This window comes from Dendrobates tinctorius, unplaced genomic scaffold, assembly GCF_039654945.1.
Source record: "Dendrobates tinctorius isolate UK_male_01 unplaced genomic scaffold, ASM3965494v1 ptg000081l, whole genome shotgun sequence".
Classification (NCBI taxonomy): Eukaryota; Metazoa; Chordata; class Amphibia; order Anura; family Dendrobatidae; genus Dendrobates; species Dendrobates tinctorius.
The window spans coordinates 6052319-6080272 of NW_027361749.1; positions in this window are offsets into that span (position 1 = coordinate 6052319).

The window sequence follows — 27954 nt, forward strand, 5'->3', positions numbered from 1 at the left end:
AGCATGCATGTAGTATATATGTAGTATGTATGTAGCATGTAGTACATATGTAGTATGCATGTTGCATGCATGTAGTATATATGTAGTATGTATGTTGCATGTAGTATATATGTAGTATGAATGTAGCATGTATGTAGTATGTAGTATGAATGTAGCATGTATGTAGTATGCATGTTGCATGTAGTATATATGTAGTATGTATGTTACATGTAGTATGCATGTTGTACTGTATGTATGTAGCATGTATGTAGCATGTAATTTTTTTTTTTTTTTTTTTTTACATTCAACACATTAGCCGGATGATGGGACTACTACTGTCCCATCATTGGCTAATGTGTCAATCACTGTCATGGTAGCAGGCATCGCCCGATGGGACTTGTAGTCCCATCGGACGATGCCTGCACAGACCCCCGAAGCCTGCACAGACCACCGGCAGGCCGGCACAGCCCCCCGGAGCCTGCACAGACCACCGGCAGGCCGGCACAGCCCCCCGGAGCCTGCACAGACCACCGGCAGGCCGGCACAGCCCCCCGGCAGGCCGGCACAGACCACCGGAGCCTGCACAGACCCCCTGGCAGGCCGGCACAGCCCCCCCGAAAGGCCCGTACAGACCCCAGAGAGGCTGTACAAGGCAAAAACAGGGTTTTTCTTATTCCGATACCGGAAGTCCCATAGACTTGAATGGGACTTCCGGTATCGGAATCGGCGATACCGATACTTTTTTTAAGATTGGCCGATCCATTCCGATCCGATACTTTGAAGTATCGGACGGTATCGCTCAACTCTATGCATGACCACTTTATTAAAAAAGTTTTTTCCTATTTTTCTCCTCAAAATTTGGGGTGCATCTTATAATACAGTGTGTCTTATAGTCCGCAAAATACGGTATATGGTTTACTGTGCGGTGGACTCTGGGAAAATGGCTGCAGGGGCATGCGCAGATGGAGATCTCGGCACCAAGATCTCGGGAGATTAGATCTCATCTCCTGAGATCCCTCGAGATCTTGGTGCCGAGATTTCCATTTGCGCATGCCCTAGCAGCCATTTTCCCATAGTCCACCGCACAGTAAACCATGTACCGTATTTTGCGGTTTATAAGACCCACTGTATTATCAGATGCACCCCAAATTTTGTGGACAAAAATAGGAAAAAAAAAATTTTCAATAAAATAGTGGTGCTGGGACCCCACTTCACCGCAGCCACTACCGCCTGTAAGGAATAACGCATGGATTATAAGAAGCACCATCATTTTATTATAAAAAGTTTTTCCCTCTTTTGCTCCTCAAAATTTGGGGTGCGTCTTACAATCTGGTGCGTCTTATAATCCGCAAAATTCGGCGTCTATTATCTATCTATCTATCTACATATCTATCTATCAGTCTAAATTTTGAGGCGAAAAATAGGAAAAAAAATTTTTTAATAATAGAGTGGTGCTGGGACCCCACTTCACCGCAGCCACCACCCCCTGTAAGGAATAACGCATGGATTATAAGAAGCACCACCATTTTATTAAAAAAAAGTTTTTCCCTCTTTTTCTTCTCAAAATTTGGCGTGCGTCTTACAATCTGGTTCGTCTTATAATCAGCAAAATACGGTGTCTATTATCTATCCATCTATCTATCTCTTCTAAATGTGTGCAGGTTGATTGTCCAATAACCTCAATTATGGTGCTGAAGTTAAAGGAGACTCTGACTCCATAGCTAATGTCTATGTTGCAATGCTTTGTATATTATTCTCATATTAATTACTGCAACATAACCTGTTTTGCAATAGTTAGAATTTTCCTAAATTGTGACATCACGGTGTGCATTAAGATTTTCCTATAACATCACAGTATGTATTATTAATGTAGTGTGTAGTGTTGAGCATTCCGATACCGCAAGTATCGGGTATCGGCCAATATTCGCTGTATCGGAATTCCGATACTTAGTTCCGATACTTTTTTCATATCGAATACTGGAATCGGAAGTTCCCATAATGCTATGAGCCCGCTCGATTTGATTCAGCCAATGGGAATCCTCAGAAGTGTGGGCACATCCTGATAGGCATGTAGACATGTTAACTATTGGCATGGCTGTGATTGGCTGCTGAAATGATGTCATGATGCACTATAAAAGCCGCCACCGCCGCCATTTCTGTTCACTCTGCTGTGAATTCAGTTAGGGACAGGCTGCTGTTGAAGACTGTGAGGGACAGTTAGAAATAGCGATTCTCCAAAAAATATTGTGCTTTACCCAGGCTACATAAACCACCACTGTAGCTTTCTTTTGCCTAGCAGCAGTGTTCACAGCTGTCTGCAAGGGCTGTGTGAGTGCAGCTGACGCTGTGTAGTGGGTCTTTCAGCCATGTCTGGTTGTAGGCCGCTCAGCATGCCTCACTGCTGCCTCATACATATTTTTCTTTTCTAGCTGCTTATTTTTCATAAATTCTATCTAGTGTGCTTCCATCCGTATCCATATACGTTGGTTGCAAACACTAGTAGAAGACAGCGGAGCCTTTCTGCAGCCTTTCAGTGCTAGTGCCCACTTCTCTGCACTGTTCATGGCTGTTGGAGAGGTCTCTGACTGTGTGTGAGTGCAGCTCATGCTGAGTAGTGTGTCCTGCAGCTACGTCTGGTTGTAGGCCACTCAAAGTGCGTCACTGCCTCACACGTATTTTTCTTTTATAGCAGCTCATTTTTTATTCTTCTATTAGTGTGCATCCATCCGTATCCATATACGGTGGTTGCAAACACTATAGGAGTAGACAGCAGAGCCTTTCTGCAGCCTTTCAGTGCTAGTGCCCACTTCTCTGCACTGTTCACGGCTGTCTGAGAGGTCTCTGATCGTGTGTGAGTGCAGCTCACGCTGAGTAGTGTGTCCTGCAGCTACGTCTGGTTGTAGACCGCTCAGCGTGCGTCACTGCCTCACACATTTTTCTTTTATTGCAAATAGAAACACCAGCAAAAAATATCAAATGTCCATGCTATAAGGCGACTCAATATCATACTTCAAACAAGGAGGAACAACGAGTATATGTAGCCAAAAATTCAGAGAAAAGTTGTATCTATCAAAAGTTATCTTTTAATAAATATATATGGTACAAACATTATGTAATAACAAACATGCATGGGCATATATCAATGTCATGTAACTAACTCCATACAGTTGTGGCCAAAAGTATTGACACCCCTGCAATTCTGTCTGATAATACTCAGTTTCTTCCTGAAAATGATTGCAAACGCAAATTCTTTGGTATTATTATCTTCATTTAATTTGTCTTAAATGAAAAAACACAAAAAGAATTGTCCTAAAGTCAAATTGGATATAATTCCACACCAAACATAAAAAAGGGTGGACAAAAGTATTGGCACTGTTTGAAAAATCATGTGATGCTTCTCTAATTTGTGTAATTAACAGCACCTGTAACTTACCTGTGGCACCTAACAGGTGTTGGCAATAACTAAACCACACTTGCAGCCAGTTGACATGGATTAAAGTTGACTCAACCTCTGTCCTGTGTCCTTGTGTGTACCACATTGAGCATGGAGAAAAGAAAGAAGACCAAAGAACTGTCTGAGGATTTGAGAAACCAAATTGTGAGGAAGCATGAGCAATCTCAAGGCTACAAGTCCATCTCCAAAGACCTGAATGTTCCTGTGTCTACCATGCGCAGTGTCATCAAGAAGTTTAAAGCCCATGGCACTGTGGCTAACCTCCCTAGATGTGGACTGAAAAGAAAAATTGACAAGAGATTTCAATGCAAGATTGTGCGGATGTTGGATAAAGAACCTCGACTAACATCCAAACAAGTTCAAGCTGCCCTGCAGTCCGAGGGTACAACAGTTTCAACCCGTACTATCCATCGGCGTCTGAATGAAAAGGGACTGTATGGTAGGAGACCCAGGAAGACCTCACTTCTTACCCCGAGACATAAAAAACCAGGCTGGATTTTGACAAAACTTACCTGAAAAAGCCTGAAACGTTTTGGAAGAATGTTCTCTGGTCAGATGAGACAAAAGTAGAGCTTTTTTGGCAAAGGCGTCAACATAGAGTTTACAGGAGAAAAAAAAGAGGCATTCAAAGAAAAGAACATGGTCCCTACAGTCAAACATGGCAGAGGTTCCCTGATATTTTGGGGTTGCTTTGCTGCCTCTGGCACTGGACTGCTTGACCGTGTGCATGGCATTATGAAGTCTGAAGACTACCAACAAATTTTGCATCATAATGTAGGGCCCAGTGTGAGAAAGCTGGGTCTCCCTCAGAGGTCATGGGTCTTCCAGTAGGACAATGACCCAAAACACACTTCAAAAAGCAATAGAAAATGGTTTGAGAGAAAGCACTGGAGACTTCTAAGGTGGCCAGCAATGAGTCCAGACCTGAATCCCATAGAACACCTGTGGAGAGATCTAAAAATGGCAGCTTGGAGAAGGCACCCTTCAAATATCAGGGACCTGGAGCAGTGTGCCAAAGAAGAATGGTCTAAAATTCCAACAGAGCATTGTAAGAAACTCATTGATGGTTACCGGAAGCGGTTGGTCGCAGTTATTTTGGCTAAAGGTTGTGCAACCAAGTATTAGGCTGAGGGTGCCAATTCTTTTGTCTGGCCCATTTTTGGAGTTTTGTGTCAAATGATCAATGTTTTGCTTTTTGCTTCATTCTCTTTTGTGTTTTTTCATTTAAGACAAATTAAATGAAGATAATAATACCAAAGAATTTGTGTTTGCAATCATTTTCAGGAAGAAACTGAGTATTATCTGCCAGAATTGCAGGGGTGTCAATACTTTTGGCCACAACTGTAGGTCAATATAATGACCAGGAAAAGCGGGACCCAAAAATATAATAACACATGCACCATTCAGAAAAGGTCACATAGAAGGTTAGAAGTTATTAGAGGACACATGTTATTTAGCGATACGGAAAGAGTAAATGAATAAATTTAAACAATACTAAGTTCCCTAAAGCATATCAATCACTATACCACTAGGTGAACATTATATAGTGAGGGTAAATAGACATACCAATACTGTGAATACCTCCCATTGACACAAAATAGCGCCTTTACATGTATATAAACCAGTGCACGGTAGAGGAGGAATTAATGAAAGATTGGTAAAAAATAGATACCCATAGTGGTGTGTATAACGTCCCGTCTGGACCTTGGTCACGTACACAGGATGTCGCTTCCTCAGGGGGCGTGGCCTAATCCCATTCTCGGTCGGGTATTTATGACAAATAAATCCGGTCACGTGACTAAAGTGCGAGGTGAAAAGTGTGCAAGCGTGGAACGCGGAAGTGCGCTGCCCATCACATCCAAACCTCGGTCTCAGCACACACAAGATGATCACGTGATGGGGCTGGTACCAAGCACCAAATCACGTCACACAATTGCGGCGTCATACCGAGGGTGAAAGTAATGGGGCAGTATCACGGAAAAAAATTTAAACAGTGATGGGCATAATGCCAAATTATCGCAATATGATAAATAGTGCAATAAAGGATGTGAATGAAATGATGAATGTGAGGCACTTATGGCACTTGAGGATCTTCTGGAAGAACAGTCTTCAGGTACTAAAAACATTTTTCCTCAAAATTGTTACCCTATATCGACTATATAATGTTCACCTAGCGGTATAGTGATTGATATGCTTTAGGGAACTTAGTATTGTTTAATTTTATTCATTTACTCTTTCCGTATCGCTAAATAACATGTGTCCTCTAATAACTTCTAACCTTCTATGTGACCTTTTCTGAATGGTGCATGTGTTATTATATTTTTGGGTCCCGCTTTTCCTGGTCATTATATTGACCTATGGAGTTAGTTACATGACATTGATATATGCCCATGCATGTTTGTTATTACATAATGTTTGTACCATATATATTTATTAAAGCATAACTTTTGATAGCTACAACTTTTCTCTCAATTTATGGCTACATATACTCGTTGTTCCTCCTTGTTTGAATTTTTCTTTTATTGCAGCTCCTTTTTTTTTCTCCTATTAGTGTGCATCCATCCGTATCCATCTACATTGGTTGGTTGCAAACACTATATAGGAGTAGATAGAGGAGCCTTTTTTACTGGCTTGTGCCCTTCAGCTGCAGCCAGATTAGTATTACCCAATTTTTTTGGAGCTTCATCTTTTGCATTGTAGGTTACCTGCCTGCGTTGTAATAGCTCCAAAAAGTTTGTGATACTATCACTTTCAAATCTTTGGTCACATCCTTTTAGTTTTTTAAAAAAAAAAAAAACAAAATAAAGTTCAACAAACACTACATTTGACAGTTGTGTAGGTCATATTAGCTCCTATTAAAGTGTAGTCCACACACACACTTCATAAAATTAGTGTTTCTTATACCTGTTACCAGCTGTTCAGGAATAAGCACACTAAGCCCCCCCTTTGTACTTTTCTGCCTATCTTTATCAGTCTAGCAAGATGAAGAAGGCAGGGCGTAAGACACGTGGGCGTGGAGTTTCAGCAGGGAGAGGACGTGGGGATTCTGCAGGGAGAGGACGTGGGGATTCTGCAGGGAGAGGACGTGGGGATTCTGTGCCTGCTGCTGGCACCAGTGAGTCAGCATCCCTCAGTTTCACCAGGCAACAGTCCTTTATGCGCAGCTTTGTAGGACCTCGCCGTACCCCACTGGTGCGGGAGGAACAAATTAAATCCGTTGTCGGATGGATGGCAGCTAGCGCATCAACTTCAATGACTTCCACGTCCTCTCAGGGCCAGAGCACCGAAGAGCAACCATCTGTCTCTTCACTACCTGCCAAAGTGCCTAGGCAGTCAGAGAGCCCTGGACAGGAGCCATCACAGTCTCTACTTCTGTTCTCTGAATCTGTTGGCTTGGAAAGAGGGGGCCAGCCAAGCAGCATTCAAGAATGTTAAGAAGAGGGAGTATGCAGTGATGCGCAACTTCTTTGTCCCTCGGAATCTGAAGAGGTGGGTGGGCCAGTGCCTATGGTCAGCACACCTCCGTACGCATCAGATGATGATGAGACTCAGGTACCACTTTCTGGTGCGTACGGTGCTGGTGAGACAACCCAGGAGAAGCAGGTGTTTGAAGAGGGGAGTGTAGATGATGAGGTCCTTGACCCATCATGGCGTGAGGAACAGGAAGGTGGTGGGAGCAACTCTGAGGAACAGATTCCCCGAATGGCCAAAACAGGAGGGAGAGGGAGGGGGCAGACTTGGTTGCCTGTAGCCTCCACTTTGGCACCCGGTAGGAGCATTCCTCTTTCAAAAGGCAAAACGGGCGCTCCCAAGACTTGCAGTGCGTGGTCCTTTTTTGACACAGTTGCAGATGACATTTGCTTTGTCAAATGCAAGCTGTGTCATCAGAAAGTCAAAAGAGAGAAAAATGTCAGCAACCTCAATACCACAAATATGTGGAAACATGTGCGGACCAAGCATGAGGTGGAGTTACACAGACACACTGAAGATGTAGGCCAACGTACAGCACCACCTACCACCTCTTCAGCTCGTGTTGGGGCCTCTTCCTCCAGCTCACACACAGCTGGTTCGGCTTCCTCACAGGATCGCCAAGGAAGAACCTCTGGCAATGTTGTCCGGAGACCAAGTGAACTTCCTCCCACAGCACCACGTTCCCAGTCCTCTTCACACTCCCAGGCCACTCTACAGCCATCAGTAGCACAGGCATGGGATAAAAGGCAGCCATACTCGGCAAACCATCCCCGAGCACAGGCTCTGAATGCTGGCATTGCCAAGCTACTGGCACATGAAATGCTCTCATTCAGGCTGGTGGAGACTGACACCTTCCGGGACTTAATGGCATTGGCAGTCCCACAATACACCATGCCGAGCCACTTTTATTCAGCAGGTGACCCATTCGTGCCCTGCAAAAACATGTGGAGGGAAAAATACAACATGCACTACTAAATGCTGTCAGTAGCAAGGTCCACCTGACCACCGATGTGTGGACCAGTAACCATGGACAGGGACGATACCTTTCCCTCACTGCCCATTGGGTCAATGTTGTGGAGCCGGGTACAGATATGGAGAGTGGCGCTGTACGTGTTCTGCCAACTCCACGGATTGCAGGACTCCAGTCTGTACACATTGACACCTCCTCCTACTCAAGTTCCTCAGAAACAGCGCAGCAGGAGCCTGTTACGACCGATATGAGCACAGCCGTGGCCAAACGTCAACAGGCCGTACTCAAATTAATTTCTTTGGGGAATAGAAGCCACACAGTGCAGGAGCTCTGGAATGCCATCAAGCAGGAGAACGAAGTGTGGTTTCTGCCAGCGAATCTCCAGCCGGACTTGGTAGTGTGTGACAATGGCAGACATCTGGTGGCAGCTCTTGGCCTAGGCAACCTCACTCACATCCCATGTCTGGCACATGTGCTGAACTTGGTCGTGCAGAGCTTTCTGAGGGACTATCCAGATCTTGATGCACTGCTGCACAAGGTCCGCATAGAGTGCGCTCACTTGCGGCGTTCCAGAGCAGCGCCGATTACGCCTTCCAGAACATAGCATCATATGTGACCTACCCACCAGGTGGAATTCAATGTTACATATGTTGGAGCGGTTGTGTGAGCAGCAGGCAGCAGTCATGGAGTACCAGCTGCATCAGGCGCAAACAAGTCGCACTGTGCGCCGGTCACACTTCAGCACCACTGAGTGGGCCTCTATGAAGGACATCTGCCTCGTTTTGCATGCCTTTGATGATTCCACGTGGATGGCGAGTGCAGATGATGCACTAGTCAGCATGACTGTCCCCCTTACCTGCCTGCTACAAAAAACACTGCAAGCACTAAAGGAGGAGGTTTTGGAAGAGGTGGAGGATGAGGAGTCCGAAATGCCATCTGCTTCTGGACAGTCTGCGCTACGTGGTTCCTCACAAAGGCCTAGGCAGGGGACACTTTGTGAGGAGGATGAGGAGGAGTCAATGGAGGAGGAAGACATCTCTCCAGAGGAGGGAGGTACACAATCCTCTAGTCAGTATGTACAGCGAGGGAGGGGTGATGCAGAGCAGGCAGAGATGACACATCAAGCAGGGGACAGCGTTTCTTTGGCAGTTGGGAGTCTGCAGCACATGGTTGATTTCATGCTGCAGTGCCTGAGAAACGACCGCCGCATCGCCCACATTCTCAACACGAATGATTATTGGGTGTACACCCTCCTAGATCCTCGCTACCGGGACAACTTACAAAGCCTCATACCACCGTTGAGCCGGGAGCGTAAACTGCGGGAGTACCAAGACACACTGGTGCAGTCCATCATGTTTTCCATTCCACCCGACAGCAGTGGTGCTAGTGCTTTACAAAGCAGCTCTGTGCGTCGAGGCAGTGGTGGAAACTCGGCACAAAGAGGGAGCAGAGGCAGCGCCTCAGCACAAGGCAAGGCCACTATGGCCCAAATGTGGCAAAGTTTTGTGTGTCCGCTACAATTGTCTACACCATCACAGACGGCTCCAGTCAGCAGGAGGCAACGTTTCTGTCAGATGGTGACAGACTACATGTCTTGCCCTGTCAGTGTACTCCCAGATGGCTCTTCCCCCTTCAAGTTTTGGGTCTCTAAGCTGGATACATGGCCAGAGCTTAGCCAGTATGCATTGGAGGTGCTGGCTTGCCCTGCTGCCAGTGTATTATCGGAACGCGTCTTTAGTGCCGCAGGTGGTGTACTAACAGACCGTCGCACGCGACTATCTTCCGATAACGTTGACCAGCTTACTTTTCTGAAAATGAACAAGGCCTGGATCTTGCCAGAATTTGACAGTCCTCTTCCCGAATAAATAATTGGTTGGCAACAGTATCCAGGTCTCCTGTTGTGTTCATGGTTCCACCACCTGAACTATAATCCCTGGGCTTCAACACAGCCAGTTGTCACTCAGAAGTGTCATCTGCACAGAGAAAAACACTAGCTCCTGTGTTAGTGGGGTTCAGTAACACCAGCTGCTCCCCTGCTGTCTAGACGGCAATGTCTCCTGCTCCATCCACATTCAAACTACTGCTGATTTTTAACTGTGCTCCACTTAGGCCTGTGGCTCCACTGTCTCTAGTTTTTCCCCTGGCCTCCAACCCCGCCAGTTGCTGCTCTGAAGTGGCATCAGCACAATCCACACTTGTTCCTGTGTTGCTGGAGCTCAGTCACGTCAGGAGGCCAGGGGAAATACTAGAGACAGTGGAGCCAGAGGCCATAGAGGAGCACGGTTACAATCAGTAGTAGTCTACAACATATATAAACCTGCTGCAAGTTCGCCTCCGCCTGCTGCATGATTGATCCTGGGCTCCAACAACGCCAGTTGGTGTTCAGAAGTGCCCTCTTCACAGAGAAAAACACACTAGCTCCTGTGTTAGTGGGGTTCAGTAATGTCTACTGTTCCCCTGCTGTGTAGACGGCAATGTCTCCTGCTGCCTCCACATGCCAAAAACATCAGGCCTCAGCCTGCTCCATCCACATTCAAACTACTACTGATTTTTAACTGTGCTCCACTTAGGCCTGTGGCTCCACTGTCTCCAGTAGTGGGAATGAGGACAGAGCAGGAGACCTTGCCAGACACACATCAGGGGATCAACTCACGTGACAGAGCCCCAGTTACACAGGAACAAGTGTGGATTGTGCAGACGCCACTTCAGAGCAGCAACTGGCGGGGTTGGAGGCCAGGGTAAAAACTAGAGACAGTGGAGCCAGAGGCCATAGTGGAGCACGGTTACAATCAGTAGTAGTCTACAACCTATATAAAACCTGCTGCAAGTTCACCTCCGCCTGCTGCGTGATTGATCCTGGCCTCCAACAACGCCAGTTGGTGTTCAGAAGTGCCGTCTTCACAGAGAAAAACACACAAGCTCCTGTGTTAGTGGGGTTCAGTAATGTCTGCTGTTCCCCTGCTGTCTAGACCACAATGTCTCCTGCTGCCTCCCAAATCACACAACATCTTATTTTCTACTTTCTCCAAGTTGGCCTCAGCCAGCTCGGTGATTGATCCTGGGCTTCAACACAGCCAGTTGTTGCTTGGAAGTGCCATCCGCACAGATAGAAACACTCGCTCCAGTGTCAGTGGGGTTTAGTAACGCCAGCTTCTCCCCTGCTGTGTGGATGGTAAAGTGTACTGCTGCCTCCCAAATCACATGACATCTTATTTTCTACTTGCTCCAAGTTGGCCTCAGCCAGCTCGGTGATTGATCCTGGGCTTCAACACAGCCAATTGTTGCTTGGAAGTGCCATCCGCACAGATAGAAACAGTCGCTCCGGTGTCAGTGGGGTTCAGTAACGCCAGCTGCTCCCCTGCTGTGTGGATGGCAAAGTCTCCTGTTGCCTACACAGTCACACTATTACTGATTTTTAACCATGCTCTACTTAGGCCTCTGGCTCCACTGTCTCTAGTATTTCCCCTGGCCTCCAACCCCGCCAGCTGCTGCTCTGAAGTGGCGTCTGCACAATCCACACTTGTTCCTGGGTTACAATGGCTCTGTCACATCAGTGGACCCCCTGATGTGTGTCCGGCAAGGTCTCCTGCTCTGTCCACATTCCCATTACTAGTAGTGGGAATGTGGACAGAAAAGGAGACCTTGCTGGACACACATCAGGGGATCCACTGACGTGACAGAGCCCCTGTAACCCAGGAACAAGTGTGGATTGTGCAGACGCCACTTCAGAGCAGCAACTGGCGGGGTTGGAGGCCAGGGGAAATACTAGAGACAGTAGAGCCAGAGGCCTAAGTGGAGCATGGTTACAATCAGTAGTAGTGTACAACCGATCTAAAACTTGCTCCAAGTAGGCCTCAGCCTGCTCCGTGATTGATCCTGGGCTCCAACATCGCCAGTTGCTGCTCAGAAGTGTCTTTGGCACGGGTACCCCCTCCTGCCCAGCCTGGTTACAGCGCGCCTGCTTTTTCCGGGTTGTGTCAACGTCACTTTGCCACCAATACGTTGTCCTGTCGTGTTGCCGTCGGGTTAGCCGAGTCTATGGTGCCTGCAGTTTCGGTGCTTCCTATGCGGGCTGCGGGTTTTGGTAATAAAGGCTGGTTCCGTATTGCCAATAGGACAAGCACCCCCTGTTGGACTGTGGGTTTCGGTAACTGCGTCCTGCTCGCGGCCTTGCAACTTTGTTGATTATGGGTACCTTGTGCTACCCATACGGGTTCCAGCACCATCAGCTGGTTCTCGGCAGAGCCCTTGGCCTTCTCGGTATCCGAGTTCCAGCAACGTCTGCTGGTCCTTGGTAGTTCTTTGTAGCACAGGTACCTCCTGCTTAGTAACCGTGTTCCAGCACCATCAGCTGGTCCACGGTTGTGCCATTGGCTCTTGTTCCTTCTGCTGCCCCTCCGGGTTCCAGCACCATCAGCTGGTCCTCGCTAGTTTCATTTGCTCTTGCAGCTTCTGCTACCCATCCGGGTTCCAGCATCGTCACCTGGTTCTCGGCAGAACCTTTGGCCTAGGTGCCTCCTTCTCGGTATCCGAGTTCCAGCAACGTCTGCTGGTTCTTGGTAGTGCTTTGTAGCACAGGTACCTCCTGCTTAGTAACCATGTTCCAGCACCGTCAGCTGGTCCACGGTTGTGCCATTGGCTCTTGTTCCTTCTGCTGCCCCTCTGGGTTCCAGCAACGTCAGCTGGTCCTCGCTAGTTCCATTTGCTATTGTTCCTTCTGCTACCCATCTGGGTTCCAGTACTGTCAGCTGGTTCTCGGCAGTTCCTCAGCCTTCTTGTACCTTCTGCTACTTTTCCACGTTCAAGCTTGTGGAATAGTTTTTTGATTCTCACTCTGGATCTCCCTGACGATGACCCTGAAGACAACGACCCTGAAGACCACACTGAAGAAGACCAAAAAGATTACCCTTCCGAAGATGACCAAGAGGACAAAGAACATGAAGACAACCACCAAGATGCAGAACAACAAGAGACAGAAGACCAAGAAGCAGAAAAACCAAAAGCAGAAGAACATTAAGCATAAGACTAAAAATAAGAGCAAATGATATTATCTAAATTATAAGCAGAAGAAGACTAAGCAGTGTATGGGGGTGAGTCCATTCCTCCTCGTGGTGCCCCTGGAAAATGCCTGCTGCTGCAGGCCAAACTGAACGCGGACAAATCCTGTTGTAAATCTTTTGTGACAGGCAGAACGGAAGGTGCAATCTTCAAACTTTTATAGATAACAACTACAGGAATGCCTGCCACAAATAAGGATATGATGAAGAAGAAGAATAGGAAGAAGATGAAGAAGTAGAATATGAAGCAGAATAATAGTTGAATAAGAAGAATATGAAGAATGTAAAAAAAAATTATAGGAAGAAGGTGAAGAAGAAGAAGATGAATAAGGTGAAGGAGAAGTTGATGAAAAAGATGCTGCTGCTGAGGATGATGAAGGAGAAAGTGTGGGAGAAGTAAAAAAAAGGTGAAGAGCATGGAAGTAGTGAAACATACATATGTGACAAAATATAAAAGAGGTTAACATAGTCAATATCTTTGTAACTCCAAACGTCTTTAAAATTAAAAAAATTATTACTGCTATTCCATTTGATTGGGCTAAAGCTCTATGGCTTTAATGTCTCCTACACCTCCCACAATACATTCTACATTATTCTTTGTTGTTTTTCTTCATGTAGAATTAACCTACAAGGAAAGAAAGGGGTTTTTTCAATTCCGATATTTCTGTTCCATTGACTTGAATGGGACTTCCGGGATTGGAATCGGCGATACCCGATATTTTTTTTAGATCGGCCGATCCAATCCGATCCGATATTTTTCAATATCGGGTGGTATCGCTCAACACTAGTAGTGTGTTATCACTTTAATTGCTTATTTATCATCACTTTCTGCCCTCTCCTGGGAGTTTACATAGTGTCCTATCCAATGGCTGTGCTCATTATCCCTGTGTTATGACTTCACTGTATAAATTATCCCTGTAAGAGAATAGAAATGTCTGTATTATCCAGATTTAATGACATTACTGTAAGGGCATGTGCAGACGACCATACAACCTTGAATGAGTGTTATCCATCATTTTGTCCTCATGTTATTCAATCAGGCCATGCACATGTCCGATATTTTTCCATGGAGCGAGAGGTCTGAGGAAAAATATTGCAGCATGCACAATTTGCCTCCAATTACTGGATGGCTTGCTCCTGGAGACGATTTTTCTTTTTTGGGATGCCGCCCTAATGAGTACCCCTGTGATATATTTTTTATGAGCCATCCACACATTACCCATAGAGGCGTCGGGTGATATTAGAGAGAAAGAAAGTATTAAGCTCTTGTTCGACCAAAAGTCGAGTCTGAGGATCAGACAATAGGGATTCATTCAGTCTCCATGTGTACAAGCGTGTATTTGCTACACCCAGTTTAAATACAGAGAGTACACTATCGTGGTCAGACCAAGAGGAGGGGATATGTCTGGAATACATCAGTGATGGTATATTCTCTGAGTTGGTGAGAACCCAGTCTATCCTGGAATAAGAATGAAAAATCCTAGAAAAATATGTGTAACCTCTTGACTGTTTATGGGACTCTCTCCATGTATCAACGAGATGATGAGCTTGAAGGATATTTTCAATTATAATTTTATCCTTCCTTAACATATCTGACCTCTTATGATTAGAGCTATCAAGAGTTGGGTCTAAAATCAGATTGAAGTCACCCCCCCATATGACAGTATCATAGGGGACGGACCTCAGGGATTTTTAAATGGATTTAATTGTCTTCATTTGTAATGTCGGGGGTGCATAACAGTTAACAAGACAGAGTCGCTCCGTGCCCCAAAGGATTATGTATCTTCCCTCTGCGTCCACAGTCATACCCGCCTGCACAAATAGACGGCTTTAAATTACCTTCCCTAACCTCGAATTACGCTGCCACACTACACTCTCTTATCTCCGAAGAGGAAATCTCATCCACAATAAACCACCTAAAAGTTGGGAAGGCTCCGGGGCCCGATGGGTTGACTGCACTATATTATAAAAAATTCTCAAATACCCTGCTTAAACATATCCAATAACTGGATGGCAATCGACCATTCAAGTCTATGGGTCTGTGGAAAATATCGAACCGCACTCCATCCGATTTGAATGGGTGAGTCTGATCTAATCTATAGAAGAAATTAGTGCATGCTGCGATTTTTTTCACATGGAGATTCGAACGGTGAAAAACAATTACTCATCTGCACTGCCCCATTGAATAACATTAGTTTTTGAGTGCCTTCCATTTTTCCATGGACAGCACTCGTACTGAAAATACGGTTGTGTGATTGAGCCCTTATTGTGTCTAGGGATGTTTCTGTTGTTGTCCTCCTCAAAAACTTCTTGCTCTTAAAATTCTGTCAATCTAAAGTATAGGTTGAGGATTAAATCATGTCTGAAGATGTCTAAAATGCACATTTTTTTCTAAATCATGTTAAAGTGCACTTTTCATAAATGGAATAAATGTATAAAATATCTGGCACTTAGTCGATGCAATTTGAATTTTAAATGTCTTCAAATAACCATTTTAGATGTAGAAATGTAAGCAGATTCTTTACATCACCTTGCAACATTTGTCATGAAAGTGAATCCATTTAGTGAGAAATCATCTGCATGAAACGTAAAACAGACAACATGCTGTGAATTCCTAAACTGCAACAACAGCAGGATTCCATTACAGGTATCACCAGCCATGGAATGCTGACTACACACTAAAATAAGCACATGGTGGGGGGAGAGAATCACTTGTGGACATGATAAAACACAATCAAATCATCATACAAATTGGTATAATAGCAAATTGAATTCAAATATTAGAATTGCAATAACAAGCCAAACGAAAAATACATCAGTTCTTGAGTTACGTGGTTTAAGGGGAACTCCCATAATTACCTTGTTAACGGCCTATTTTAATGTACTTTAATAGAGTTTAATTCTAAATTAAAATAGTATGTAACCTTTATATGATCTATTCAAAATTAACACATTCAACCAACCTTTGATCCCTCAATAGTTCATAATCAACATATTGTCATTGTTAGTTCTCATTTTTCCAAATATATAAAATAATAATTGGAGATGAGCAAACTTATTTGAATGGAATTAAATTCTACTAGTATTTTCCAAAACTTCATATTCTCCAAACATAGAATTTTTTGCAAACCACCCCACACAAATTCGGCAAAATGATGTCTGCTACCACAGTATGCTACTCGAGTGCAGCGCGATTTCATATAGCTTTATATGGGTGAGTGTGATCCGAATTCAGCATGCTGAAATTTTTTTCCTGTCCGATCGTGAACCGATTGGAGCAGGAAAGAAAAACGTAATTGAGAACAGAAACATAGGATTAAAGCTGTCATAACAACTCCTCGGCGTCCCATGATCACATCACGGGCGCGCCAATGAAAGCGTGGAACGACTCGCATGCCTAGCGGCGCATGTTAAATGCCACTGTCAGAGATTGACGTGGCTGTTAGAGATGCATGATGGCTGATTAAATCAACCATCATGTGCAGGGAAATATGCGAGCTCGGCATCAAAGGAGGGACACGACATATAATGTATCTTTACAGCATATGTTGTACAGGGGTTTGCAACAGTGATTCTCCTGCTTCCATTGACCTCACATGATCAGAGTAGCTCTTCTTTTTCTGCTCTGCTCTATCCATGAGGCATAACTGCTAACGTCATGATAGGCAGTTAGGCAGCAGGGAGCCAGTTGTCAATCAGCATGACATCGATAATGACCCCCAATTGACAGTGCAGAGGAGAAGACAAGGAGCTTCTCTGCTGACGTGATGTGAGGAGCAGTAATAAATAACAACCAATATACAGTGAATAGATTATGCAGTGCAGTGTTCTGGCTCTGTTCACTGTGTACCTCTGGCCGGTGCGGAAGCTGCAAAATGTTGATCAAAGGTGTAGTTCAGGGGTCCTCAAACTTTTTAAACAGGGGGCCAGATTACGGTCCCTCGGACCGTTGGAGGGCCGGAATATAGTTTAAAAAAAATTATGAATAAATTCCTGTGCACACAATAGGCAGCACAGGTCCCCATTAGGCAGCACAGGTCCCCATTAGGCAGCACAAGTCCCCAATAGGCAGGTAGATGTTCCCATTAGGCAGATAAATGTCCCCATTAGGCAGCACAGGTCCCCATTAGGCAGGTAAATGTCCCCATTAGGCAGGTAAATGTCCCCAATAGGCAGCACAGGTCCTCATTAGGCAGCACAGGTCCCCATTAGGCAGCATACGTCTCCAATAGGCAAGTAAATCAGGCTCTTCCGTCCCCTCTCCCTCAGGGTAGCGGTCATATACCGGCCCCCAGGCTCACCCACCCTCTTCCTTGACCACTTTTCAGCCTGGCTGCCACACTTCATGTCCTCAGAACTACCAACCCTCATCCTGGGAGACTTCAAGATCCCCATTAACAGCCCTAATTCCACATCTGCATCCCAGCTTCTATCACTAACCACCTCTCTAGGCCTCTCACAGCTTTCAACCTCTGAGACACATAAGGACGGTAACACCCTTGATCTGGTCTTCTGCCGGCACTGTTCAATCTCCCACCTAAACAACTCACCGCTTCCACTCTCTGACCACAACATTCTCTCCTTCACGCTCACAAATCCTCGCCCACCCCAGCTCATTCCTACCTACCACACAGTCAGAAATCTACAAGCTATTAACCCTCAGACACTTTCAGATTCCCTACACTCATCTCTGTCCCCAATCTCTTCTCTTTCCTGTCCTAATCTGGCTGTTCATCACTACAATGACACTCTTAGAAGCACCCTTGACCAAGTAGCTCCCCTCACCCTCAGAACCTCCAAACACAGAGTAAAAGAGCCCTGGCTCACATCGCAAACTCAACTTCTCCAGCGATGCTCCAGGAGTGCTGAACGCCTATGGAGAAAAACCCGCACACCAGAAGACTTCATCCACTTCAAATTTATGTTAAGAACCTATAACGCTGCCCTTCACCTTGCCAAACAGACCTACTTCACCACCCTGATCTCCTCACTAGCCAACAACCCCAAGAAACTTTTTGACACTTTTCACTCCCTCCTCAGGCCAAAAGCACAAGCCCCTATCACAGACATTTGTGCTGATGACCTGGCCTCCCACTTTACAGAAAAAATAGATAATATCCGTCAAGAAATCTGCTCCCAACCACCAAGTGCTGTGACTCCCATCCCTTCCTACATCTCCCCTGGCTCACTCTCCACATTTGATCCCATCACAGAAGAAGAAGTCTCCAGACTCCTCTCTTCTTCTCGTCCGACTACATGCACTACCAACCCCATTCCCTCACATCTCCTCCAGTCTCTCTCTCCAGTCGTCACAACCCACCTAACTACAATCTTTAATCTCTCCCTCTCCTCGGGCATTTTCCCATCCTCCTTCAAACACGCCATCGTTACTCCACTACTAAAGAAACCTGCTCTCGACCCATCCTGCACAAACAACTACAGAAGAGTCTCCAATCTCCCCTTCATCTCTAAACTTTTGGAACGCCTAGTTTACTCCCGCCTTACCCATTACCTCTCCATTCACTCCCTTCTAGACCCTTCGCAGTCCGGCTTCCGCCCCCTACATTCGACTGAAACTGCACTCATCAAAGTGACCAATGACCTTCTGACAGCAAAACGTAACGGTGACCACTCTCTGCTCATTCTTCTTGACCTATCTGCAGCTTTCGATACTGTTGACCACCATCTCCTACTCTCTAGGCTCCAGTCACTAGGCATTAAGGACACTGCACTCTCCTGGTTCTCTTCCTATCTCTCTGACCGCTCTTTCAGTGTTTTGTTCTCTGGCTCCACGTCATCTCCTCTTCCTCTTGCTGTCGGGGTACCTCAGGGCTCAGTCCTTGGCCTCCTTCTTTTCTCTCTCTACATGGCCCCAATTGGACAGACCATCAGCAGATTTGGCTTTCAGTACCATCTTTATGATGATGACACACAACTATATACGTCTTCCCCTGACCTTACCCCCGCTGTACTACAGAACGCCAGTGACTGTCTGTCCGCAGTCTCCAATATCATGTCCGCTCTCTATCTGAAACTCAACCTCTCCAAAACTGAACTTCTTCTGCTCCCGCCGTCTACTAACCTCCCTAAATCTGACATTTCCTTCCCCGTGGGTGGTACCACAATAACACCCCGGCAGCAGGTGCGCTGTCTGGGTGTTATGTTTGACACCAATCTCTCCTTTACATCCCATATACAATCCCTTGCCCGCTCTTGCCGCTTACACCTAAAGAACATCTCTAGAATCCGCCCTTTTCTTACTATGGAAACAACAAAAACCCTCACTGTTGCATTGATCCACTCTCGCCTGGATTACTGCAACGCTCTATTAATTGGCCTCCCCGTCACTCGACTTTCCCCTCTCCAGTCCATACTCAATGCAGCAGCCAGGATCGTCCATCTGGGTAATCGGTACTTGGACGCGTCCGCTCTTCGCCAGTCCTTACATTGGCTGCCCATTCATTATAGGATCCAATTCAAAGTACTTGTTCTCACCCACAAAGCTCTCCACAGTGCGGCACCCCCTTACATCTCTTCTCTCATTTCTGTCTATCGGCCTAGCCGATCGCTGCGCTCTGCAAACGACTTTCGACTAACCTCTGCACTAATCCGTACCTCCCACTCCCGACTCCAAGACTTCTCCCGTGCTGCTCCTATCCTCTGGAATGCTCTACCCCAAGAAATCAGGACTATCCACAATTTGCATAGTTTTAGGCGCTCCCTCAAAACACACCTGTTCAGAGCGGCCTATCACATTCACTAATCAAAGTCATTCTCTGTGTAAGTGTGCGTGCGTAGCCCATTCACTATCTCCATCCATCCTTCACTCCTGCAAGATGGCTGGACCTTCATTGTAAATACACCATTGTAAATACACACCTGTACTCTGTATCTCCCTCACCTCATTGTAGATTGTACGCTCTCACGAGCAGGGTCGTCTTATTTCATCTTATTTTGCTTTAATTATTGTATTGTTAGCGTTGTTACTTATGACTTGTGTTTTGAAACTGTTAAACTGTAAAGCGCTGTGGAATATGTTGGCGCTATATAAATAAAGATTATTATTATTATTATTAAGTAAATGTCCCCAATAGGCAGCACAGGTCCCCAATAGACAGGTAAATGTCCCCAATAGGCAGCATAGGTCCCCAATAGGCAGGTAAATGTCCCCAATAGGCAGCACAGGTCCCCGAAAGGCAGGTAAATGTCCCCAATAGGCAGTAAAGGTCCCCAATAGGCAGGTAAATGTCCCCAATAGGCAGCAGAGGTCTCCATTAGGCAGGTAAATGTCCCCATTAGGCAGGTAAATGTCCCCAATAGGCAGGTAAATGTCCCCATTAGGCAGCACAGGTCCCCAATAGGCAGGTAAATGTCCCCATTAGGCAGCACAGGTCCCCATTAGGCAGGTAAATGTCCCCATTAGGCAGGTAAATGTCCCCATTAGGCAGCACAGATCCCCATTAGGCAGCACAGGTCCCCAATAGGCAGGTAAATGTCCCCATTAGGCAGCACAGGTCCCCATTAGGCAGGTAAATGTCCCCATAAGGCAGGTAAATGTCCCCATTAGGCAGCACATGTCCCCATTAGGCAGGTAAATGACCCCAATAGGACTCGGCGATAAAAAAAAAGTACTCACCTATGTCCCCCGCTGCTCTGAAGAGGCGCCCACTCATCTCAGTCATCTTCCTGCACAGGCACACAGGCGGCGTGACATCATCAGGCCGCGCCGGCGGAGTGATGACAATCACGCCGTCTGTGTGCACTGTGCTCTGCTGCATACGGAGGGATGCGTAACGCCTTTCCTCGGCGCCTCGTCCCGCCTGCGATTACAGGGCCCGACGGCATTGAACTGCAGTGCAGTTCATGAGTTCATTGTCGGCCTGGCGGGGGGCCGGATAAAAGTCCTTGGCGGGCTGCATGTGGCCCGCGGGCCGTAGTTTGAGGACCCATGGTGTAGTTAGATGCCTACCAATCTGGTACTAGTGACCTATCCTGAGGATATGTCATTCTCATGCATATATAAATTCTGGGCAATCCCTTTAAACCTCAAAAAAACTTGCTATGAGCGGTGCACAGTCACCACCTATCTGCTTCTTCTCAGAGCATACATAGAATTGTACCAGCCCCATTATTATACTAATAACATTTCAAGTTACAGCACCAAAAATCGGTGTCACATGCTGTAGTGGTGCCGACTACAGTGCTCACATAAAAGACACAATAGTGGCAGCTAATCCATTATGTACAGTGACGATGCCATAACACGTATATACTTGCACCAGACATGGTGCCCATATGTGATTCCTTGAATTAGGCTGTTTAAATTAAAAGTAAATTGATTTGCAGTGCCAGTTATTTCCCCCTTGAGACAATTATTTTCTGTGTTAAAGCTCTTGCATATTAATGACCCTGTAGCTCTGGAGACCAATCCTCATTTTAAAGTGCCTGTATAATGATATGAGAAAATGGCTACAGCATTCAGTGGAGAACAATAACACCTTCTAATATCTTCCTTGAAACAGCATTATCTTTGAAGAGCGTCAATTGTTGAACTTGCCAATTCAATTAACTTAGAAGGGACCTATCACCACCAAGCCCTGAGGTCGCTCCATCTTAATACTTTACAACCAGTAAACTAATGGTAAGCATTGTTAAAGGTGTTTTCTGCTTCTAGACAATCTTGTCTTAATAGCTTCAGTCTGATACGAAATAAAATATAGAAATGATCTACTACTCTGATGGAATACTGAATGGCTGCATCCAATCAGTGACTGCTGATTAGCTGCAGTGATGATGTAGCATAATGTAATGTGATTGCTGGTAGAGAAAGTGGGTAAATTGCAGGAGCAGGGATAGTGTGGGCGATAAGTATACATTTTTTATATTTTCAGCAACAGACAACCCCTTTAGCGATTAACCCCTTTACTATCAAGGGTGGTTTGCACTTTAACCCCCGGGCCAATTTTTCAATTCTGACCACTGTCCCTTTATGAGGTAATAACTCTGTAACGCTTCCATGGATCCCGGTGATTCTGACATTGTTTTCTCATGACATATTGTACTTCATGTTAGTGGTAAAATTTCATTCATATAACTTGCGTTTATTTGTGAAAAAAGCGGAAATTTGGCGAAAATTTTGAAAATTTCGCAATTTTCCAACTTTGAATTTTTATGCTCTTAAATCACAGAGATATGGTACTCAAAAAACTTAATAAGTAACATTTCCCACATGTTTACTTTACATCAGCACAGTTTGGGAACCAAAATTTTTTTTGTTAGGAAGTTATAAGGGTTAAAAGTTGACCAGCGATTTCTCATTTTTACAACACCATTTTATTTTTACGGACCACATCACATTTGAAGTCACTTTGAGGGGTCTATATGATAGAAAATACCCAAAAGTGATACCATTTTAAAAACTGCACCCCTCAAGGTGCTCAAAACCAGATTCAAGAAGTTTATTAACCCTTCAGGTGCTTCACAGGAATTTTTTGAATGTTTAAAAAAAATGAACATTTAACTTTTTTTCACAAAAAAAATTACTTCAGGTTCAATTTTTTTATTTTACCAAGGGTAACAGGAGAAATTGGACAGGAAAAGTTATTGTGCAATTTGTCCTGAGTGCGCCGATACCTGATATGTGGGGGGGAACCACTGTTTGGGTGCATGGCAGAGCTCGGAAGGGAAGGAGCACTGTTTTTCACTGCAAAATTGGCTGGAATTCAGATCGGATGCCATGTCAAGTTTGGAGAGCTCCTGATGTGCCTAAACAGTGGAAACCCCCCACAAGTGACCCCATTTTGGAAACTAGACCCCCCAAGGAATTTATCTAGATATGTGTTGAGCACTTTGAACCCCCAAGGGCTTCACAGAAGTCTATAACGTACAGCCGTACAATTAAAAAAAATCATATTTTTTCCACAAAAATGATCTTTTCACCCCCAATTGTTATTTTTCCAAGAGTAACAGGACCCCAAAAGTTATTTTGCAATTTGTCCTGAGTACGCTGATATGCCATATGTGGGGGTAAACCACTATTTGGGAGCATGGCAGAGCTCGGAAGGGAAGCAGCGCCATTGACTTTTTTGGCTGGAATTGAGATTGGACACCATGTCGCATTTGGAAAGCCCCTGATGTACCAAAACAGTGGAAACCCCCCCAATTCTAACTCCAACCCTAACCCCAACACACCCCCAGCCCTAACCCTAGCCCTAACCCTAGCCCTAATGGGAAAATGGAAATAAATACTTTTTTTTTAATTTTATTATTTTTCCCCAACTAAGGGGGTGATAATGGCAAGTTTGATTTACTATTTATAGTGGGTTTTTATTTTTGGCTGCTGTCGCATGCTAAAAGATGCATTTATTGTAAAAATAGTTTATGCATCACCACATTTTGAGAGCTATAATTTTTACATATTTTGACCCACTGAGTTATGTGAGGTCTTATTTTTTGCAGGATGAGTTGACATTTTTATTGCTACCATTTTCGGGCATGTGACATTTTTTGATCGGTTTTTATTTCGATTTTTGGGACACAGAATGAACAAAAACCAGCGCTTCATGAATTTCTTTTGGGGGGTGCGTTTACACCGTTACGCGTGCGTTAAAATTGATAAAATGGTTTTATTCTTTGGGTCAGTATGGTTACAGCAATACCTCATTTATGTCTTTTTTTATGTTTTAGCGCTTTTATGCAATGAAAACAATTTTATATAAAAAATAATTATTTTTGCATCGCTTTATTCTGCAAGCTATAACTTTTTTATTTTTTCACTGATGATGCTGTATGGTAGCTCGTTTTTTGCGGGACAAGATGCCGTTTTCAGCAGTACCATGGCTTTTTATATCCGTCTTTTTGATCGCGTGTTATTGAACTTTTTGTTCGGCGGTATGATGATAAAGCTTTATCTTTTGCTTCGTTTTTTATTTTTATTTTTTAAGGGGTTCAATAAAAGGGTTACCTAGTGGGACAGTTTTATAGGGCGGGTCATTACGGACGCGGCGATACCAAATATGTGTACTTTTATTTTTTTTTTTTATTATTTTCAAAAAATGAATTTATTGGGGAATACTTTTTTTTTTATTTATTTAGCGATTTTTTTATAAATTATTTTTACACTTTTTTTAACTTTATTACATTGTCCAAGGGGGGACATCACTGTCATGTGACAGATCGCTGATCTATCACATCAGAGATCGCTGTGACAGATCAGCGATCTGTCACAGGCAGTGCTGCAGGCTTCCTCATGCCGGCGCTTTGCAGGCATGAGGAAGCTGCCTCCCTGCAGGCCCCCGAAGGTCCCCGCTGACATTTTGGATTTGGGGACCTGCAGGGAAGGAGACCACCGCAGCAGCGCTGCACATCGCACTGCTGTGGGGGTCTCAGGGAAGCATGGAGGGAGCCCCCTCCCGATGCTTCCCTAAACCACCGGTGCACTGTGATCGTGTTTGATTGCAGTGTGCCAGGGGTTAACATATAGGGGGCGGTCCGTGACCGCCCCTGACACATAGTGCCGGGTGTCAGCTGTGATAATCAGCTGACACCCTGCCGCGATCAGCGGCGCTCCCCACAGGGGGCGCCCCTGATCACTATGACGTACTATTCCGTCCTTGGGAATTAGGTCCCAGGTCACATGGACGGAATAGTACGTCTAATGAAGGAAAGGGGTTAAAGTAGTTTGCCTCACAAAGATAACTTCTGTCTAATTGTCCCATAACAAATACCAGGCTGGTCACAGCTTTACCGGTCAAAATCAGTAAATTGTTGTGGGTACAAGGAATGGCATCTTCTGAAGAGAAAACCTTTTAACGGTAAATCAATAATTGCCATTAGCCTTTCAGAGAAGTTACATTTTATTAAAGATAACCGATCATCACAATTTTTTAATGTTAAGTAAAGACATGACTATAATGGTTCTGTAATACTGATTAAATTTATTTCTTTGGTGAAGAACTCTGCTTTTTGGTTCTTCTTCAATCACCATTTGAAATTTTAGATTTTGGTGTACAGAGGCTGGATGGTGCACTGGGTCTTCTCATCCCTGTCAATGATCTGCCTCCCCTGTTTAAAATCTCATCAGTGACCTGTTATTCACAGACCAGAGGCAGGTGGAGGGGTCAGGGAATCACAAAAAGGAATGAGAATCAGAAGAAATCTTCAAATGGTGATTAAAGAAGTACAACAAAGCAGATTTATTCACCACAGGTATCAATGTAATCAATATTACAGTGCAATTCACTCTCCTCTGCACTGATCCTGCCAATGCTTATGCATGCTGCTCCCTTTGGCTGACAAGCACTGCCTTGTGCTACTTGACATTAGAAAGCATTGAGTAGTCAATTGAAGGGGTCAGTGCTCCAAAGCATCAGCAGGATGGAGAGTGAAGTCTGACATCTGAGCTTGCCAATGCATAGTGTAGACAGACTTTGTCAATGCTTTGAAGCACAGAGTCTGGCCTCTTCTATTGACAAGCATTGTAATTTGATTTCTATGGAAAAATGACACATGGCCGAGCTCATCAGCTTATAAGGACTAAGACTCCAAAGCATCATCAGAATCAGTGAGGAAAAGAATGAAGATTCTGATCTGAGAATGTGAAAGGCAGGTCTGCCCCCATTGGTGATGTGTTCTTCTCATTCCATCCTTATCCAGACACTGTCAGTCATTGAAAGACAGTACTTTTCCCATCAGTGACATGTTCTTCTCATTCCATCCGATTCTAGACATTCTCATTTATTGAAAGTCAGTCCAAGTCATCAATGACGATCTCTTCTCTCTCCATTCAAATACAGACATGTCAATCACTAAAAGGAAATACTGCTCCCATCAGTGACATGATCTTCTCATTCTATTCATTTCCAGACACTGTCAATCATAGACAGACAGTTCTGCTTCAATCAGATATACTCTTCTCATTCCATCTGATTCCAGACACTGTTAATCATTGAAAGGCAGTTCTGCATTAATCAGTGATGTGCTCTTCTCATGTCATCAAATTACAAACAGTCAATCATTGAAAGACAGCTCTGCCCCCAGTGACATGCTCTTCTCATTCCATCCAAATCCAGACAATCATCGAAAGACAGTTCAGCCTCCAGTGACATGCTCTTCTCATTCCACCCGATTTCAAACAGCCAATCATTGAAAGACAGTTCTGCCCCGGTTGCATTTTTTTCTGATTCCATCCAATTCCGGACACTGTAAAACATTGAAACACGCTTCTGCCCCTATTACTAATGTGCTTTGCTCATTTTGTCTGGTTCCAATACCCATATTGGAAGTAATAGATATAAAGCAATGCCTGCATTACAACAAACGGTCAACACAATGAGATCCCGCACAAGGTAATAAAAGTAGAGTAGAAAAGCAATTGCTCAGAAAAGTTAGGACATATGGAAGAGGTCAAATAGTAGAGAAAAAGCCCTTTAAGAAATATTGATATTCTAAAATGTCAAAGCTGCAAGAGCATAATTATAGTAAGTGCAGAGGTAGCAGTTGCACTCGGGTCCCGGTGCCTTAGGGTGATCGAAGGCCACTGCCACTTATTTATCAATATTCCAGCATTACAAATGGCACATGGTAGGTGGGGGCTGTGTCACCATTTTTTTGCATAAGGACCAAGGAACTTCCTATTACGCCTCTAGCAAGCCTGCAAGACGTATTTACACCCAACTTCACAGTATATCATAATTCATTGTGTAGCTATATCTGGATCCATAACAGTTCTATAACAGACAGACATTCATTTATCTGTATCCGATTTATCAAAAAGCTAACCAAAAAGGTGTACAATGGGCAATAATGGTTGTTTTCATGTTTTAATTCATGCAGAACAACCTTGGATGTATAACTGCTATTCTGATGAAATCATCAGCGTCCCTGACATTTTGTGCAAAATTATCCATTAGTTTATTTAAGTATAAGTACAGCAGCATCATTAAAGCCAAACTGCATTTACTTCTTCAGCATATTCACTATATTCCTCTTTTCATGAATTTTAAGGCATGTGATTTATAGCTCACATTAAATGGCAATTTCCAATGTTTTTAATTACTTAACCTCACAAATTCTAATAACGGACCCGCTGCTCCCATTTTTCCCCCTTCTATTTCAATATGAACAGATATTGTTTAGCTGACCTAGTTTTTCTTCTCATAGCAAAGCTAAATTAATGCTTGTAAGTTAAAGGTTAGAAGATCCTTGGCACCTGATGAAATCTCTTGACAATTTCCTCCAAGCATGCATGAATCTCTTATGAGCATCTCTGCTTTAGTAAAGGCAAGAGCGCTGTGTCTTTCCATTGTGTATGTCTCAGAAGGATGTGTAAAGTTATCACTCTGTAAATCTCAGGCAGCTTGGTCATGGAAATTAAACTATATTTTACTCGTTCCTTTTTTTTGTTTTTTTTTAAGCCAATGAAAAATGCATTGCAATGAATAATATAGCAGAGATGTGTATAAAGCTAAACCTTTTCTACAGTCTTTTAAATGTTTGTTCTTGAGCTGGGGAATCTCAGTGGAAAACTTATTGAAAAGATGAACAGAAATTTAATTTTTTATCATAAGCATTAACAAAAAAATAAAGAACAAAAGTACTCTGCCAGGCTGAAAAAAGGATAAGAGCCATTTATCAAGGGAACACATTACATCCAGATTGACTCTCTGGCAGCCTGTATTCTTTCTGTATTCAGAGCTTAGAGAAGGAGGAGATTAATAAGTAGGTACTAGAAAAATTTCCCACTGATGCCATAAGTAGCACATACCGAAATAACTCACTGTGACAAGGTGCTTAAATCGAGCTAGAACGGAATACTGGATGACTTTAAGGCTTCCACTGGTAAATCCTTAAGAATGTCAACATCTGAAATTGAATATTCCTCCTGCAAAGGCGCAACATGGATTCATGTGACATTTTTGGACTGTGCTGCATGGTAGAAAAAATATCTGTCAAGATAAAGGGTTTGGAACATTTATGTTGAATTTCACGGCATCTACAGGCAAACAAATATACTGTGTGCTTAA